Consider the following 21,080-nt stretch of genomic DNA (forward strand, 5'->3'; position numbering starts at 1 on the left):
AAGGACACATTCGAAAGTAGGGTACACCATGGGTCAACACTTAATGAATTTGCACACTAAGTATGAAGTTTGCACTGTGGTGGTGGCGGAGAGGCCATCGTGTTGAGTTGGACCAGATGTGGTCGTGGTTGTGATCGCCGTAAGGACCACGGGCCATTCATTGGTCATGGTTGTGATCGTCGTAAGGATCACGGGCCATTTATTGGTCGTGGTTGTGATCGCCGTAAGGATCACGGGCCACTTATTGGTCGTGGTTGTGATCGCCGTAAGGATCACGAGCCATTTACTGGTCGTGGTTGTGATCGCCATAAGGATCATGGGCCATTTATTGGTCATGGTTGTGATCGCCGTAAGGATCACGACTTTGTCTCTGAGTTCGACACATTTGTGATCTGGAAACGATCACATTTGGTAAGCCAGTCCGAGGGACGATTATCACAAGATGCATGGTCATAGCATGTTGGGTATAATGTTGCATTGTTATTAATTGGTTAATTATCATGATATTGTGTGTCGTTATGTTTATGCTTTTTGTGAGCTTGCAAGTACATTCAATGTACTGACCTGGCGTGTCATGCCAGATTTCAGGAAAGTCTCGTTGGAAAGGAGAGCTGCCCGAGTCTAGATCGTGTCCACATCGGTGTCCCTGTGCTATGGGAGTTCTGCTACGGTGTTGTTCCGCTGCCGCGTAGTTGTCTTGATCGAGGCCCCTTTATGTTCACTAAATAATGTACATATTGTTCGGCCGCACCGTGTGTGCCGCTTGGCCTCGCTAACTATTGTAATATAAACTCTGATCTGCTAGCATCAATAAAGCGGTTGTTTTTCTGTACCAAGTTGTTGTGTGTTGCCAGAAGACAACGTCTCTGGGCTAGCAATGCATGGTAAACCGGATGCTCCGAGCCGGGGTGCCACAATGCTTGGTATCAGTGCCGCGCTGACTGTAGGCCATGCTAGACTACGACGAGTTAACCGGACACTAGTTACGAGTTGTAGTTGAGTGCTGGTAGCATTTGTAGCTGGTTGTTGCATTGCATGCACTGATTTTATTTTTATGCTAAGCTGCTAATGGTTGTGAGTGTAGATGGCTCCGGTGATGTATCCGTGCCAGTTGCAGCTGATGTCGTACACGTCGCCGCATCTCCTTCGTAATGTGTGGCATCGGCTGTACCCCCACGGTGACGACCCAACCTATCGTGTGTACCGGGAGCGTCTAGCTGACTCAGTGTATGAGTATCACACCGTGGTTACTCTGTGCACTAGTTCCAATTCCAGCACTTACACTCGTACCTCTCAGAGCGGTTACGCTTCTACCGCTTCTCAGGCCGTCCAGTTTGCTGCGTTCGAGGTACTTGTTGAGCTCCGCTACAATGAGGTCCGGATGCAGAACCACCCAGGTTTCTACTACTATCCTTCTCTGCATGATAATGGTCGTGTCCGTTTCCCTGTCATTGATCCAGAGTCTGATAGTGTTGCTAGCCACCTTTCTCGCTATATCACTGTTAGCTATCTTCTGATCTACGAGCTGGCTCGAGAGCTGAGTCGTGCCCATACTGCTTTAGCCTCTGCTAGATCAGTCACGACTCCAGCATCTGTAGGATTTACTCCCTATATTCCTGCCAGTTCTAGTTCCCTATTTCCCAGGTTACTCCTCCGAGTAGCTCGGGCACCACGACTCTGCCGAGTGGATTTCCCTTCTTGCCACTCTTGTAGCCCCGATGATTCACCCTCCACCTGCCCGGAGGGAGAGCCCTCGAGGCAGCGTCGTCGTGTCACCTTTAACCCGAAGGTCTCAGTTAACCCCGTCAGTTTAGGATCCGAGTCCGCTTCAGGAGAGGACCCCGCAGCACCAGCAAAGCAGTAGAGCTTCCGAGTATTCGCAGTCGTCAGGATGGAGTACGGATGTAGCCGTACAAGTCATGATGTTTTGTTTCATGTATGAGAGTAGTTGAACCTGGCATGTTATTATCTTTCATGTATGAGTCTATGTATAATTATGTTGGAACTTTATTCACTGTATTTCCTTCGCCATTTTGGTTTTTCTCGGGCTTTTGTTGATGGCTTCTCCCCAGTTTATTTTGAATGCTTCTCATCTCGGTTGCGTTTCCTTGGGAAAAATCATAATAGGATGACGCGGGGAGGCTGCAGTAGCAACGTTCGCGAGGGTTCTCCTATTCGTCGTTCCGCACGACAGGCAGGACAATCACCCGAGCTGTACGTTCCACCATCGCCTCCACCACCAAATCCTCCCTCCACCGAGCAACTTCTGTGTATGTTTGAGGAAAGACGAAATAATGATCTGATTGAAATATTAAGAAGTTTACAAGATGTGGTTGGACAGAATGGGAATCAGCCTGGTCATCACTCCAAGCTATCAGATTTTCAAAGGACCAAACCTCCCAGTTTTACTCAGGCCATTGATCCCTTGGATGCGGATGATTGGTTGAGAACTATGGAGAAGAAGCTTGAGGTTGCTCGTACTGAAGGAGATAAGGTTCCATTTGTAACACATTATCTTGAAGGCGTTGCTGCCATATGGTGGGAAAATGAAAGAGCCATGTGGTCTGCTGATGAAGAAATTACCTGGTCGAGATTTCTTGGTGGATTAAACCCGCAACTCTGGTGTACTCTCAGTATGTTCGATTTTCCAGACTTCCAAACACTGGTGAACAAGGCTTTCATTGCTGAAAGAGAGCACAAGCTTGTGTCAGATAATAAGTCTGCCAACAACGATCACAAGCGCAAGTTTGAGCCAAGGAAGGAAATACAACCAGTGCAGAGGGCTCGTACATGGCAACAGACTTAGGTAGAATACAAGCCCAATTGGCAACAAAATGTTAACAAGACCACCACCCAAGTCAAGAATGTCGCACCCAACTCAATGCAAGAGGAGCGTCTGCACAGCAATTCTTGTTATAGTTGTGGGCAAACCAGACATTATGCCAAACAGTGTCCCAAAAACAACCGAACGAATGCTATATTCAGGCCACAAGTCAATTGTATGGAGGCATGCCTGAACTAGCACAACATCACGGGATACGTTCATCACATCTCCGCCGATGAAGCCCAAGAGAACCCTGAAGTCATCATTGGTATGTTCTCTGTTAATAACATACCTGAAGTGATTTTATTTGACTCTAGGGCTTCCCACTCTTTTATTTCTCGGAGTTTTTTTGCCCAAAACAAATTTCCTTGTTCGCTTTTGGGTAAGAATATGCTGGTACAAACCCCGGGATCTCTAATCCAAAGCAATCTAGTCTGCCGCAATCTGGAAGTCAATGTCAACGGAATCTGATTTCCAACTTCTTTGATACTTATTGAGTTTGATAAGTTGGATGTTATCTTGGGTATGAATTGGTTGACTCTGTATCAAGTGTGCATAAATTGTGCGACCCGAGAAGTCACGTTGACCAGCCAAGAAGGGCAGACTACAAAATTCTATGGTCGGAGAAGCATACCCTCAAAGGATTTGGTCTTCACAGCAGTGGCTGAATTGGAATTAATTCCTGTGGTTAGTGAGTTTCTTCATGTATTTCTAGAAGAACTGCCAGGCATGCCACCTGATCGAGAGCTTGAGTTTGCAATAGATCTTGTGCCCGGGACCACACCAATACACAAGAAGTATTACCGAATGTCGTCATCAGAATTAGTGGAGCTAAAGAAACAGCTTGATGAAATGCTCTAGAAAGGATATATCCGTCCCAGCTCTTCACCATGGGGATCACCTACTATCTTCGTAGACAAGAAAGATGGAAGCCTCCGCATGTGTGTGGATTACCGTCAGCTGAATGATGACACAATCAAAAACAAATATCCACTGCCAAGGATTGATGACCTGTTTGATCAGATCAGTGGGGCCAAGGTATTCTCCAAGATTAATTTACGGACTGGATACTATCAGCTCAAAATTAAAAAGGAGGATATTCCTAAGACCGTGTTCACCACTCGATACGGTCTTTATGAATATACAGTTATGTCTTTTGGTCTCACCAACGCCCCTGCCTTCTTCATGCACATGATGAATAAGGTATTCATGGACTTCCTCGATAAGTTCGTGGTAGTCTTCATCGATGATATACTCATTTACTCAAGAAGTGAAGAAGAACACAAAGAACACCTTCGAGCAGTGTTACAAAGACTCTGTGAACATCAGTTATATGCCAAAGTCAGTAAATGTGAGTTTTAGCTCAAGCAAGTTGGATTCCTTGGGCATGTGCTATCCGCCAAAGGCATAGCTGTGGACCCAAGCAAAGTAAAGGATGTGCTCGATTGGTTGCCACCCACAACCGTATCTCAGATCCGGAGTTTTCTTGGATTAGCTGGATGTTACCGTCGTTTCACTGAAGGGTTCTCCAAGATTGCTAAACCCATGACAGAGCTACTCAAAAAGGATAAGAAGTTTGAATGGACTAAGGACTGTGAGAAAAGTTTCACCGAGTTAAAGAAACGGCTGACAATTGCTCCGGTATTGACTCTTCCAGATATCTACCATAGTTTTGATGTGTATTGCGACGCTTCCAGGCAAGGACTTGGATGCGTACTTATGCAAGACGGCAAGGTAGTAGCTTATGCCTCACGACAGCTACGACCCCACGAGGGAAATGATCCTACTCATGATTTGGAGTTGGCCGCGGTGGTTCATTCTTTAAAAATTTGGAGACACTATCTCATCGGGAAGAGGTGCCAAATTTTTACCGATCACAAAAGTCTCAAGTATATATTTACTCAGCCAAATTTAAATCTTCGTCAATGAAGATGGCTTGAGTTAGTCAGGAATTATGACCTTGGAATGAATTACCACCCGGGTAAGGCCAACGTGGTTGCCGATGCGCTCAGTCGAAAGCCCGTAAGTTTAAATGTCATATTGGAATCTTTGCCTCCTGAACTTAAAGAAGAGATTGCTCAACTCAACCTGGTCATAGTTGAGGCTGGCCTTGCTAATATTTTGGAAGTTACCCCTACCATTGAGGGAGATATCTACAAGGCCCAGCCAGATGATACCGATCTACAGAAACGTGCCAAGCATATGGAAGCAAGTCAGACTTCCGATTTCTTGAAGGATCAGTTCGGTACCCTCCGATTCTGGGGAAGGATTTGTGTGCCCAATCAAGTGGATTTAAAGTAGAAGATCCTGTCAGAAGCCCACGAATCCTCGTATTCAATCCACCCTGGAGGTACGAAAATGTACGAAGACCTTCGACAAATATTCTGGTGGGATGGAATGAAGAAAGACATTGCATATTTCGTGGCCTATTGCGACATATGCAACAAAGTACATCAGAAGCCAGCCGGACTTCTCCAACCGCTGCCAGTGCCACAATGGAAATGGGATGATGTCTGTATGGATTTCATCACAGGACTACTGAAGACCCGACGGGGCAATGATGCAATCTGGGTCATAGTGGATACATTAACCAAGGTAGCCCACTTTATCCCGATCAGAACCTCATATCGAGCAGATGAGCTTGCACAACTGTATGTATCCAGAATAGTCAGTCTGCATGGAGTCCCCTGAACCATCACTTCTGACCGAGGTTCACCCTTTACCTCCGCTTTTTGGTCCCGTCGCCATCAAGCCTTGGGGACAGAATTGAAATACAGTACCGCTTATCATCCTCAGACTGATGGACAGACAGAGCGGGTAAATCAAATACTCGAAGATATGCTGCAAGCCTGTGCTTTGGCCCAAGGACCAACATGGGAATACTATTTGCCGTATCCCGAGTTCTCTTATAACAATAGCTTCCAGACAAGTTTAAAGATGTCACTGTATGAAGCTTTGTATGGCCGTAAGTGCCGCACTCCGTTAAATTGCTCTCAAACCGGAGATAGCCGTATTTTCAGAATGGAACTCATGCTGGAAGCCGAGAAGCAAGTCAAGGAAATCAGAGACAGATTGTAGTTCGCCAAATCTCGCTAGAAAAGTTATTATGATGCAAAGCACCCGGAGAACATGTATACCTTCGAGTCACGCCTATGAAAGGTAACAAGAGATTTCGGACTCGTGGAAAATTGGCACCTAGATTTATTGGTCCATTTCCTGTTATGACATGAGTGGGTATTGTTGCATATCAGTTGGAATTACCCCCTGAAATGTCGGACGTGCACAACGTGTTCCATGTTTCACAATTACGGTGATGCATATCGCTGCCTGAGAAAAAGACCGATTTGACAAAAATAGAGCTGGCAAAAGATTTAACATATGAAGAGAGGCCTGTGAAAATTTTGGATCAGATGGAAAGAGTCACTCGCAGTAAAGCAAGGAAATTTTACAAAGTCCAATGGAAGCATCACACGGAGTCAGAATCCACATGGGAATCAGAAGAATTTCTAAGGGCACATTATCCAGAATGGTTTTTCCAAGCAACCGAATCTCGAGGGCGACATTCATTCTAAGTGGGGGAGGTTTGTGATAGCCTGGTTTTTGCCCTTTCTTCTTTGCCTGGTTTTCAGTTGATTTGGATTTGAGTTTGGAGTTTTTAAATCATTTCATTTGGACTTAACGACTTGGGTACCCCTTGACTTTCACCCAAGTGCTTCAACTCCTTCTCAAACCATCACTCCCTCTCTGGTTCATCTCAAAATATCACTTGGAATATTTTTCTTAAATAAAAAATATTCATTTTGCCCTCCTAAACCCTAGCTAGCCCTTTGTGCTCCAAAGCAACCCTAATTTTTCTTGCCCCTAAAATCCTGAGAAAAATCCAGATTATTCTTTGAACCCTAGGGCACCTTTCTGAGCAAAAATATTTCACCACTCTTTGGAATATTTTGGCTACAGAAAATATTTTCACTTCTGGACAAAAATGGTAGCTTCGACAGCAACTACCATTTTACTAGCTCCATTGAAGCTGGTTTTTCTTGTGCATCTTTACCTTAGTAAGTGTTGGCTAGCCTCCAAAGCCCAGCCCTCAACTCCCAGTGGTTTGACCACAGTAAACCTCCAAAGTTATTGTCCAGAAACTTACTTGGAGTACAACTTCATTTCTACTGCACCTCGAACCCAACCCAACCATGGTAACACTCAAAACTACGAAGGACTACACGCCAGACATGAAGTTTGTGCTTAGGTTGGCCTGATGTCATAGTTCACGCAGTGACCACATTCGTCCAGGCGTGCTGGCATGCAAAACACGCGCTTTGAGTGCCGCCGAGTGCTCTGTTGTGCGCGTGCTCGCTGCCCAGCCTGCCCGAGCGTGCCAAATCATGCCTCCATCTCCGTCTCCACTCCCTTAACTCCGCCCTGGTACTCGCCGACGCCGAAGCTTGCCACAGCGGGCACAGGCACGGTACGGCCAATGACACAGTGTGCGGCGCACTGTGCTCGTCGTCTTCCCCTCGCCCTTGTGCTCGTTCGCGCTCACCAATAGTTCCCGCGTGAGCTCCGTCCTCTTCCCCCTCTCTCACTGACGTCGTTCGTCATCGGGCGCCGTGGACAGGTGTCCTCCGGCGGAGCCCGAACCCTCCTCGCCACTCGCCTATAAATACGGCCACCCCCAGCCTCCTCGAGCACCCCACACCACTCACACACACCCCACAAGATAGTAGAAGCCGCAGCTCGGCCGGGCAGGCCGCGGGCTGTTGTCCCCAAGCTCGAGCTCGCCGGTGATCCCTTCGGGTCGTCCCCGCAGCTCCAGCCCCTCCCAGGCCAGGGCAACCCTGCCAGGGCCTCCGCCACTCTCCAGTGAAGCCGTTCCGCCCTGTTGGAGCACCTGGAGCCGCCCCCTAGCCGCCATCATCTTCATCTGCGGCGACTGCTGCCCTCTGCCTCCACTGGAGAGGCTGTTTCCGATGCCGTCAGACCACCCCTAGCCACGCTACAGGTACGGGCAAGTGCGCCTCCGTCGCTGGTCGTGGTTGTGATCGCCGTAAGGATCACAGGTCATTCATTGGTCGTGGTTGTGATCGCCGTAAGGATCACGGGCCATTTATTGGTCGTGGTTGTGATCGTCGTAAGGATCACGGGCCATTTATTGGTCATGGTTGTGATCGCCGTAAGGATCACGGGCCATTTATTGGTCGTGGTTGTGATCACCGTAAGGATCACGGGCCATTTATTGGTCGTGGTTGTGATCGCCGTAAGGATCACGAGTTTGTCTCTGAGTTCGACACGTTTGTGATTTGGAAACGATCACGTTTGGTAAGCCAGTCCAAGGGACGATTATCACAAGATGCATGGTCACAAAATGTTGGGTATAATGTTGCATTGTTATTAATTGGTTAATTATCATGATATTGTCTGTCGTTATGTTTATGCTTGTTGTGATCTTGCAAGTACATTCAATGTGCTAACCTGGCGTGTCATGCCAGATTTCAGGAAAGTCTCGTTGGAAAGGAGAGCTGTCCGAGTCTAGACCGTGTCCATATCGGTGTCCCTATGCTATGGAGCTCCACTACGACGTTGTTCCGCTTTCGCGTAGTTGTCTTGATCGAGGCCCCTTTATGTTCACTAAAGAATGTACATATTGTTCGGCCGCACCGTGTGTACCGCTTGGCCTCGCTAACTGTTTTAATATAAACTCTGATCCGCTAGCATCAATAAAGCGGTTGTTTTTCTATACCAAGTTGTTGTGTGTTGCCAGAAGACAAGGTCTGTGAGCTGATAATGCATGGTAACCGGTTGCTCTGAGCCGGGGTGCCACAATAATCGCCTTGAGACAAACCCATGGATCACTGCCCGACTCCGAAGATTATACGCGTAGTTCGGCCTACTTAGGTTTCACTTTGACTAGGTTTTTTCCTTTTTCTCTCCTTTTTTGTTTTTTCCTTTTCCTTCTCAATGTATGTTCGGATCAACCGCACTATTTGGGGTACACATATTTAAATGTATACACCCCACCATACATGGGGTTTCTCTAACGAAGCATATTATTAAAAGCTTATAGCTTCCATTGTCTATGTCGGTTGTTTTTATACAACTTTTGCCATTATATGCACCTCTATGACTTAAGTTTTTGCCAAGCTAGGTTGCCTCGCTCCTGTGTTTAAACCCTACGTCCCCGATTGTTCGGCTAGGGTGTAAAGGGAGTACCTCTACGATTATTACAACCGTGTTACCCGGATCTGTACCTTAGACGGGTGAAGCCAAAAGCTAGCGTTCTTAAGGGAATAATTGGTCGGCAAATAAATGACAGGCTGTTTTTTGGAACAAATACAGTATCGGCTGCCTATAATTCAGATACAAGCATAGGCATGCATAATTTAGTATGTCAACCCAAGGAAAGGAACCCCTAAAGGAACTATTTTCCTTGGAAGATGGTTCTTACGTTAAACAGTAATATAACATAACTTCCTGAACACATTTTGTCTGTTCGAGCAATATGACCGGATTGCCTGGTTTTCGAAGATACTAAATGTTTCTTATTTAAACATAGTATACAGAAACACTCCAACTTCTTGGTTCGGAGGTGGAAGCCGAAGGTCTGCGATGACAAAAAATTTACAAGTTCGGCAGGAGATAAGTTCAGTCATAAAGTACATTGATACATAGAATCGAACGCCTACTCTCTTTCTACGCCATCTATAAGGCTATCTAGCTTACAATATTCTTGCGAATATTTCGCCGCTATCATTACTTGGTCATATACCAAGTTTACAGGAATTTCCTTCCCATCCGGTCCCTGGGGTCTAACTCGGGCCATATGATTCGGATCAAGTCCGGTGTAGCGTGTCTTCACCATGGCCCATGCCTCTCGCGCACCTTCCCGACATGTGGACATCTTCCATAGCTCGAAGCGACGCCGAGCACCCTTGAATAGTTCCGCCAACCCCTCCATACTTTCTGGAGGGGCATCAGATGGCCATAAGGCTTTGGCCATATTCTTCATGGCTTTCCGGGCACGCTCGTGCAACTTTGACAGTTCTTTTAAAACATCGCTTTGAAGCTCGCACACTTCCTCTTTGTGGAGGCCGGTTAATAGACTTGTATGAACTGTATTATAACATTCTATATTATATTATTATATCAGTACTCCCGATGGTTCAAGAGTCATACCAAATATGCCGCCCTTCAACTTTTAGTTCTCCTGTTGCACATCCAAGAGTTGAGCCTTTAAGCTCTTTATCTCTTTGGCTTACTTCTTCACTTCCTCTTTTAGTTTTTTAATTTTTTCCCGGTCATTGGGGCACTCTTCATTTCTTGAAGCTCTGTGGCAGCGGCACTTAGCTGTGCCTGGCTTGTCTCGAGCTCCTGGGACAATGCGCTGTTTTTCTCCTTGAGGACCGGCGGTCATAAACAATCCTCAAATTGGTTAGTTCCTACCGCTTTAAGTCTCGGGGACTACTGGTATCTATATATTAAAATTGCATAAATTTTCACCTGTATATCCTTTGAGAACAGGCGAGTAACTCCAGTAAGTCCGTCCCGGGCAGCTCGGATATACGCGTCCACGGTACTGAGAGTGGTAAATGCTTGCTCAGAAAAGGCCAGGGCGCGCAGGGTCTCTTTTAAGCGACGGTGATTCATCGCGCTCTCCACCTCGGAACTAGTGACGGACACTTCATCCGGATCTTCATGAGGTGGATGAGACGGCGCCACTCCGGTATGCGCCCCCGTCCTAGTTGACAAGTTCGGCACCGGATTGGCTGCGGCTCCGCTTGCTGGGATCTTTGGTATGGTTTGTCGTATACCTCTCCTGAGATGATAGAAGGAGGAGGAAAATGACGATTCGACTTTAAGCCTAAACATGAAGTAACAAATATACCTCTTTGGTGATGCTCAGTGGTGCTCTCGGCCCCCTTTCGTTTCGTGTGCTCACCCCGTGAAGGAGTCATTTTTCTCTTGGCCACCCGTGCTTGGGTACGGCTCGTTGAGCGCCGATCCTGTGGAACACGGTCTAGTGTGGAGGGTAAGTTGCGAGCGAAAGTATCTCCCTTTTTTTAAATGATTTCCGAAACACTTACCTTAACGAAAGGGTAGAGGTCGGGGTAATCAGCCACAATGGCTACCTCCGAGCCGTCAAGGCTCGCCTGATAATAAACTCCGTCTTCAAAGTCTACAAATATGTCTGGATCCTCATTGAATCCGGGGTCTTCATTGTGAGCATGGTCCTCTAACTGAGGAGGGGTGGCAATGGATGTTTTCGACTACCTTCCTCCATGTCTGTTTCAAAAGGCATGGTAAGTTGCGAGCAGAAGTATCTCTCTTTTTTTAAATGATTTCCGAAACACTTATCTTAACGAAAGGGTAGAGGTCGAGGTAATCGGCCACAATGTCTACCTCCGAGCCGTCAAGGCTCGCCTAATAATAAACTCCGTCTTCAAAGTCTACAAATATGTCCGGATCCTCATAGAATCAGGGTCTTTGTTGCGAGCATGGTCCTCTGGCTGAGGAGGGGTGGTAATGGATGTTTTCGACTACCTTCCTCCATGTCTGTTTCAAAAGGCAGTCAGAGTATCCGGTTAATGCATCCCAATGATAAAGAAAAAGTGATGATAGATGTCTAACTTACCCATTCGATGGGGTTGTACTTGTACATGGAAAAGCCTTCCCAACAATTTAAACGGGCAAAATCTTCTTCTTCCCCTTTATAAAGGTCGGCCAGCATGGCAGCCAATGCATCCTGGTTATCCGGACCCTCTCGCCTATAGCGAGACACATCGTCCTCCCCGTTGTAGTTTCATAAAGGGGCCACTCTGGATTGGAGAGGCTGGATGCATCGCTTTATCGCAATGGCCATGACTTCAATGATGGAGAGTCCGGAACTGGTCAGCAATCTGACCTTGCTGACCAGTCTCATCACCTCCGCACTATCCTCTTGCTCGGGGGACTTGGGGCGCCAGCTGAGTAGCTTCTTCAACGGAGCACTGGAGAATTTGGGAAGTCCGCGCTGAACTGGGTCCAAGAGAGGAACGTCCTCAATGTAGAACCATTCCGAAGACCATTCTTCGGACTCCCTCTTCAGAGTCCCGACTGGGTAACCAGATCCGGCTATGCGTCATACTTCGATGCTGCCCACTTCAAATATAGACCCTCCGCCCTGATGGCGGGGGATGAGGCAAAAGAACTTTTTCCATAGTTCGAAATGAGCCTCGCAGCCTAAAAACAATTCGCAGAGAGTGACAAAACCAGAGATGTGCGGAATGGAACCTGGTGTGAGGTTGTGCAGCTGGATCCTGTAGTACTCCAATAGACCCCTAAGTAAGGGGTGGATCGGGAATCCTACACCCCTCGGAAGGAATGAGATGAAAGCACACCCTCTCCCCTTGGCTGGGGTTGGGGAAATTCTCCGCCAATGCACCATCGCCTGTAGAAACCAATCCCGCTCGTACGAAGACTAGATCCGTTGGGGGGAAGATATCCTTGCGTCTGGAGACGATTAAGCTGAAGATGGGATACAAAACAACTTCGCATATCCCCCTCTTGAGGGCCATGAGGACGCGAGGAGGAGCCAGGGGCGCTAGCCATGGTTTGAGCTTTTTTCATAGTTTGCTTTGTTGCTCTTTGGGCGATGTGCGATGGCGTTTGGGGATCTAACCTCGTTATATAAACGCCACCCGTGCCTATTAAAGGGTTAAAATGTAAAAAGTTTATGGACCATTCGCATTCGCTCAAACACGTGGAAATCGAGGCGACGGCAGGAAGGAATCATAAAGACTGGACACAGAAGCCGATGTCGAACTATCGTTAATCCAGAGTATGGTGGAGAACCCGCCTTGCAAAGCTGAAGACTTAACATCCGCATACTACATTGTCATTGAAGGCAAGTTTGGGGGCTACTGAGGGAGTCCTGGATTCGGGGGTCCTCAAGTGTCCGGCCTAGGAATATGGGCCGTAAAGATCAAGCTAAAGACCATCCTCCGTGTCCGGGTGGGACTCCTCCATGCGTAAACGGCAAGATTAGAGTTTGGGTGTATTGTTTCTTTCCCTTGTGAACCGACCTTGTACAAACCCTAGGTCCCTTTGGTGTGTATATAAACCGGAGGGTTTAGTCCGTAGAGGCTATCATCATCATTACCATCATCAGAATATTCAAAGGCTAGACATCCACGGTTTAGCCACCAGATCTCGAGGTAGATCAACTCTTGTAACCTCTATACTCTTTGAATATAATCAAGCAGGAGTAGGGTTTTACCTCCTTTAAGAGGGACCGAACCTGGGTAAACATTGTGTCCTTTTGTCCATTGTTACCATCGATCCTTAGACGCATAGCTTGGACCCCCCCTACCCGAGATCTGCCGGTTTTGACACCGACAGCCGTCTCAAACTACTTTTATGCTGGACAGAAACATCTTAGAAGGGGTTGTGGTCCTACATGAAACGCTCCATGAAATCCACACGAAAGAACTAGATGGGGTGGTTTTCAAAGTGGATTTTGAGAAAGCGTACGATAAGGTAAAATGGCCATTTCTTCAGCAGGCCTTGCGTATGAAAGGATTTGATCAGTCCTGGAGGGACCAAGTAGATTCTTTCACGCAAAAAGGGGGTGTTGGAATCAAAGTGAATGATGACATAGGTCACTACTTCTAGACACACAAGGGCCTGAGACAAGGAGACCCGATGTCACCGGTTCTGTTCAACATAGTGGTCGACATGTTGACAACTCTAATAGGAAGAGCTAAGGATGATGGCCAGGTAGGTGTCCTCGTTTCGCATTTAGTTGATTGAGGAGTGTCTATCCTACAGTACGCTGATGATACTATCATCTTCATGGAGCATGATTTGGCTAAAGCAAGAAACATGAAACTTGTGTTGTGCTTGTTCGAACAATTGTCGGGGTTAACGATTAACTTCCATAAAAGTGAATTGCTCTGCTTTGGAAGAGCTAAAGAAGAACAAGAAGCTTACAAGGAATTGTTCGGGTGCGATTTGGGGTCTTTACCCTTCACGTATTTGGGTGTACCAATCCACCATCGCAAGCTTTCCAACAAAGAGTGGAAGTGCATTGAAGATTGATTTGAAAAAAAACTAAGCTGCTGGAAGGGCATGCTTTTTTCATACAGAGGCCAACTAATTTTGATTAATTCAGTTCTCACAAGTATGCCCATGTTTCTCTTGTCCTTTTTTGAAGTACCAGTTGGAGTACAAAAAAGGCTAGATTTCTATCGATCGCGCTTCTTCTGGTAGAGCGATGAATTAAAACGAAAATACAGACTCGCTAAATGGGATATCATTTGTAGGCCGAAAGATCAAGGGGGGCTCGGCATTGAAAATTTAGAGGTGAAGAACAGATGTCTTCTCAGTAAGTGGTTGTATAAGTAGAGATGGATGCCACATGGGCCCAGATTCTGCGTAATAAGTACCTTCAATCCAAAACCTTGTGCCAGGTGACAGTAAGGCCGACTGATTCACCTTTTTTGAAAGGACTGATGAGAGTGAAATCGGTATTTTTTAATAGGACAAAATTTGTAGTTGGAACTGGTACTTCCACAAGATTCTGGGAGAATACATGGCTAGGGGAGACGCCCCTTGCACTCCAATATCCTTCTCTCTATAATATTGTTCAACGAACAAATGCTTACGTTGCAACAGTATTACAGCCCAATCCTCTTAATATTCAATTCAGGAGGACGTTAGCGGGAAACTAATGGGAATATTGGCTCCATCTTGTCAGAAGATTGATGGATATCCACCTTTCTCAACAGCCCGATCAGTTGCGCTGGAAAATAACTAAGAATGGTGAGTTTTCGGTTAAATCCATGTATTTGGATATTATCAACGCTAGCATTATTCCTCATTCGAAACATGTTTGAAAAGTCAAAGTGTCTTTAAAAATCAAAGTGTTTACGTGGTTTGTCCACAAACAAGTCATTCTAACTAAGGACAATTTGGCAAAACGCAACTGGACAGGATCTAAAAGATGTAGTTTTTGTGATAATGATGAATCCATCAAACACCTCTTTCTTGACTGCCCATTGGCAAAAAAATTGTGGCGGTTGGTCCACATAGCTTTTAATATTACTCTTTCGAATTCTATCAACACGTTATTTGGGACATGGCTAGATGGGATTGATGCAGAAACAGCGAGACATATTCGTGTAGGAGTATATGCTTTATTATGGGCAGTTTGGAACTGCAGAACGACTTGGTTTTTAAGAGAACAACAAATATTCATTTCTTGCAGGTTATTTTCCGGGCCACTACACTGATCCGTATGTGGTCGCTACTCACTCCGACGGAGGCCAGGGAGCATTTGGTTATTGGATCTATCCGATGGAAGACAGTAGCACGGGCTATCTTCAACCGGTTTGGATGGCGGTCATGCAATAGGATAGGTGTTTAGTTTCCTATCTTAGTTTTTGCCTGCCGGTTGTGGCTATCTTGTTTTTGCATTCATGCTCTTCGTGAGCCTTTTTTCTTTCTTTCTTTTTGAGACCTGAAGACTTTTGTTGGACCTTTTGATTATCAATAAGAGGGCCATATGCATCGTTCAGATGCAGAGGCCGGGGCAAACCCCCTATTTAAAAAAGAAAAAAACACACAATTTCCTTCTGTTTTTTCTTTCTAAACATGCTAGAACTAGCACAACCTCGGAAAGTGGAGAAATCCTTCACCAAAACAGCAAGAATTTTTTTAGTGTGTCCGAAAAGGAAGGTCATACCTTCCAACAACTGCATCCGTGGATAAACACCAAGATAGTTCTATTGCATATATGTAACTTGTAAGATGGTAATTTTTGTAGCATTGATGTTTTTTGCCTTGCCATCTTTTTTATTAACTTTTGCCTATTTTTATAGTCTTGCCAATTATATTTTGTTTTTTATTTTTACTTTAATAAAACAGAAATAATCTTAGTACATCATACTTTAGTACACCATGGTTCTTAAAATATGCTTATATATCTAATGTTGTCTCTAATTATTTGACAATAAAATCATCTGAGAAGATGAGAGGAGATGATAGTGATGCCTTACGGCGTACTTTACTCATGTTTTGTTTTGCGAGGATACTTATACTCTTGTTGTAGGCCCTGTTCAACAATTCATCCGATTAACCAGTTAACTTGCCGATTAATTCCTACTCATAGGGTCACCGAGTAGCCGATAAACTGATTAATCATCCGATTAATTGATTAAATGGCCGATTAACTTGCCGATTAGCCGATTAATCTCCTACTCGCCAGCCAACCGAGCAGGTACCAGTTAACGATTTCCTCAACAATGGTTGTAGGTACCAACATGCAAAATTTCTGCACCATACAGGGTATTAGGGCTTCTTTGATTCATTAGATTATGAAGATGTATAATAGAAATAATGAATGCATGTGTGAAACAATCGATTGAACTCACTAAAAACTAGACTTGGAAGTTTAGTTGGTCAATTCGAAGTCACACCACCAGACAAAGTACAATTGTAATGTTAATATGCCGCTAAATACACTTCTCGTGCTCTTCATGCAAAGGATTTCTAGAAAAGGTCTAGGTTTTTTTTTGCGGGAAGAAAAGATACAAGTTGATTGTAGAAGCAATGTCATTTTTCTTTGAATCTGAGATCAAAGGAATTTTTTACTGTTTTTCATTTGCTTCATTCTTTTGAGTCGAATGTATAAATAGTACCACTAAAGGAAAACTTTCCACTCATAATGCTTTTCCTCCAATTTTTCTACAAATCAAAGAGGGCCCTATTGAGCTTAAACTGCTTGCTGTGTTCAGTTACTGGACCGGTGGTAGACTCAAAAAAAAAAATGTTACTGGACCGGTGCTTGGTACAGCTACTCTTTTTTGCTCCGAAACTTAGTACAGCTACTTCAAAGTACACAAAAAGAGTGTGACATAAACAGAACCAGAAGCATAGGCACAAGTGGCCCGCTGAGTGGTACCGGGCAGAGAATGGTAGATCACCCCAGTATAAGCTCGATAGTAGCTGTCCTTTGTCTTGACTCTTGGCACCTACTCCAACAACCATAGAAGCATCGATTTTAATCTAGTTTTTGTATGGGTGTCTTTTATTAGCAACGCAATAATATGGGTATAGGAGCTAGCTGACTCTTTGCCAGGATCGGATCTCCTCCCATTGTTGCTTGCGTACGGAATTGAAGGCCTCGAGCCAATTTGTTCCAGCAATGGTATCAGTCTATCAGGACCATAAATCACCCTGAAAGAGCATCACATGTATTCTGGGGGAAGTCATCGCAATTGCTCCTCATTTATGGCTGATTCTAAACGAGAATCAGCCAACTGTTACAAGACAAAAGATATGAGGACGGCAACCTGGCATGGTATACTACTCTGGTTGAGAGCGGCAACTTTAGTTTGGTCGATTTGGCTATATATGAATGATATGTTTTTAATAATATAAAAACTCCTCTTCGCTACATGTTATCTACTGGTGTACATTTCTCCATTCGTGGTGCATTCTTCGTCGGCATGAATTCTGACTGCTGTTTACGGTGGTGTGCGAGTGCTAGGAGCAGGCGAACAACGGCCAAGGATACTTTTATCAAACATGTACCAGACTTAATCATTTCAAGGAAAAGGTTTGGTAGCAAAGGGAAACAACATAGGGATCCGAACCGAGCCTACTCCCTCCGTTCCTAAATATAAGTCTTTTTAGACATTTCAAATTGACTACAATATACAGATGTATGTAGACATATTTTATCCTTTTCTAAAAAATGTAGACATATTTTATAGTGTAGATTCACTTGTTTTGTTTTACTCCGCGGATGGATTGTCCTTCCCCGTAGGCATCTTATTAGTCAATGTTTTTTTTGGAAATGGAGGCATGCCCCGGCCTCTGCATCATGATAATGCATCCAACCATCTTATTAAAAATCCAAAAAGTATCGTCATAAAGGTCTTACAGCTCGCAAATGGAGCAGAACAAAATGAAAAAGGAAAATTACATGCTGACAAAGGTCACCGATACGGTAATAAGAAGGATAAGCTCCCTAGACTCCTATCCTGTTATGCGAGCGCCATCGAACCGGTTGAATATAGCCCGAGCTACCATCTTCCATTGGTTGCACCCAGTAACCAAAGGCTCCCTGGAGTCCATAGGAGTGAGTAAGGACCACGTATGGATCCAAGCAGTAGCTCTGAAGATGACCTGCAAGAAAGTTAAAGTGTGTTGTCCGTTAAAAATCAAATCATTCCGGCAGTTCTATATAGTCCATAATAGTGCACATATTCCAATCCGAATACGGGCCGCAGTAATCTGTTCGACCCCAGCTAACCACATCCCAAACAATGACGCAATATCAACTGGAGGAGTAATGTTGAAAGCTATATGAATCGTTCTCCAAAGTAGCTTGGCAAGTATGCAATCAAGGAATAAGTGTTGTATTGTTTCATCATGATCACAAAAACAACACCGCAAACTTCCTACCCATCGCCTTTTAATTAAGTTGTCCTTTGTGAGTATCACTTGCTTGTGGACAAACCACATAAAGATTTTAATACGCAAAAGAACCTTAACCTTCCAAATGCGCAACGACCTTGAGAGTGGGCCAGAATTAATCAAATCCATATATAATGATTTCACCGTAAAAATCCCATTCTTAGTTAACTTACATTGTGACGCATCCGGCTGGTCGAAGAGTTGAACATTTATCAGTCTCCGAACAAATGCATCCAGGTGGTCCATCTCTCACCAACTAACACCTGTCTGAACTGGATGTTCAAGGGAATAGTTTGAAGGACCGTGCCTACGTAATCCTCCTTACGTTGCACAATATTATATAGGGTAGGGTATTGGACGGCCAGGGGCGTCTCTCCTAACCATGTATCCTCCCAAAATCTTGTTAACATCCCATTGCCCACCAAGAATTTAACCCTACGAAAGAACAAGTCCTTCGTTCTCACAAGTCCCTTCTAGAATGGCGAGTCAGTTGGTCGCATGGTAACCTGAGCTAGTGGCTTTGAGTGTAAATACTTATTGTGCAGGATTTGTGACCACATACCCTCCAGCTCAGTCGCTAGCCTGTATAACCATTTACTCATAAGACATTTATTCTTAATTTCTAAGTTCTCAATACCGAGACCCCCTTGGTCTTTATGTCGGCAAAGGATGTCCCATATCGCGAGGCAGTATTTCCTCTTGGCCTCATCAGACTGCCAGAAGAAATGAGATATAAAGAAATCAAGTCGCTTCCGAACCCCTTTTGGAATTTTGAAGAACGAAAGTAGAAACATCGACATACTAGTCAGTACTGAGTTAATCAGGACTAACCGACCTCCATATGACATAAGCTTGCCCTTCTAGCAGCTAAGTTTTTTTTCAATTCGTTCTTCAATGCACTTCCATTCTTTATTGGATAGCTTACGGTGATGGATCGGAATACCCAAGTAACTGAATGGTAAAGCACCTAATTCACATCCGAACAATTGTCTGTAAGTGTGTTCCTCGTCTTTAGCCTTCCCAAAGCAGAACAACTCGCTCTTATGAAAATTAATCTTTAAACCAGATAATTGTTCGGAGAGGCATAAGATAAGTTTCATATTACGTGCCTTTGCCATGTCATGTTCCATGAATAAGATAGTGTCATCAGCATATTGTAGAATGGATACTCCTCCATCGACTAGATGAGGAACTAAACCCTCTACATGGCCATGCTGCTTGGCCCTGCCAATAATGATGGCCAACATATCTGCCATAATATTGAACAGAAGAGGAGACATGGAATCCCCTTGTCTCAGCCCCTTATATGTTTGAAAATAGTGACCGATATCATCGTTCACCTTGATTCCAACACTACTCTTCTGGACTTGGGTATCCACTTGGTTCCTCCAAGCTTCACTAAAACCCTTCATGCGCATTGCCTGTTGAAGAAAAGGCCACTTTACTTTATCATACGCCTTCTCAAAATCTACTTTGAAGATAACCCCATCCAGCTTCTTCGAGTGGATCTCATGAAGCGTTTTATGCAGCACGACCACCCCTTCCAGTATGTGTCGCCCCGGCATGAACGATGTCTGGCTGGGTTGGATCACTCAATGAGCAATTTGTGTCAATTTATTGGTTCCAACCTTTGTGAAAATTTCGAAACTCACATTCAACAGACATATAGGCCGGAATTGTTCGATCCGAACTGCCTCATCTTTCTTAGGTAGCAGCGTTATCGTACCGAAGTTAAGATGAAACAACTCTAAATAACCATTGAAAAAATCATGAAACATAGGCATAAGATCATCTTTAATAATATGCCAACATTTCTTATAGAATTCAGCTGGAAACCCGTTCGATCCCGGTGCTTTATTCGGCTTCATTTGTGATATTGGCAGAAGAACCTCTTTTTCAGTAAACGGTGCAGAGAGAATATCATTCTCCGTTGTCTGTAATTAAGGAAGATCATCAATCACAGATTCATCAAGCATCACCGTACTTGTGTTCGGGGGTCCAAAAAGGTTCTTATAATAATTCGAGATATACGCTTTCAGATTTTCATGTCTCACTATTGTCCCCTCGTCCTGTTCAAGCTATATAATTTTCTTCTTCCTATGTTTGCCATTTGCAACCATATGGAAGAATTGTGTATTGTCATCCTCTTGGACAACCTTAAGCGTTTTAGCACGCAATGCCCACTTGAGCTCCTCCTCTCTCAAGAGAGCACGTAGACCTTGCTCAGCCTCGGACTTGGTTCTTTGCTCATTAACAGAAAGAAGAGTGCCTTCTGCCTTTAAGTCTAGTGCCTCAATTAATTGAATAAGACGCTCTTATTCTTGTTTGTAAATCTCACTCTCATTTCTGGCCCACCCTCTCAAAAACGGTCGAAGATGTCTAATTTTATTTTGCCATCTCTCAACAAGCGTCCTCCCACTAATAGGCTTAGCCCACTCACATGCAATAAGCTCCAAAAATCCTTCTTTCTCGAACCAACTTTGTTCGAAAGAGAATTTATTTTTATTTGCCACATGGGTAGCCTCACCCGAGTCTAATAAAAGTGGTGTGTGGTCCGAGATCGCTCTATGCATCTCATGGACTGACACCAACGGATATTTTTGTTACCACTGAACACTGGCAAGTACCCTATCCAACTTTTCATAAGTCGGAGTGGGTAACGAGTTGGCCCATGTAAATTGTCTACCGGTGAGTTCTATTTCTCTCAAATTAAGGCTCTCGATAATCATGTTAAACATCATAGACCAACAGCCATCAAAATTGTCATTGTTCTTTTCATCTCTCCTCCTGATTATATTAAAAT

The sequence above is a fragment of the Triticum aestivum genome, chromosome 4B, assembly GCF_018294505.1.
Source record: "Triticum aestivum cultivar Chinese Spring chromosome 4B, IWGSC CS RefSeq v2.1, whole genome shotgun sequence".
NCBI lineage: Eukaryota > Viridiplantae > Streptophyta > Magnoliopsida > Poales > Poaceae > Triticum > Triticum aestivum.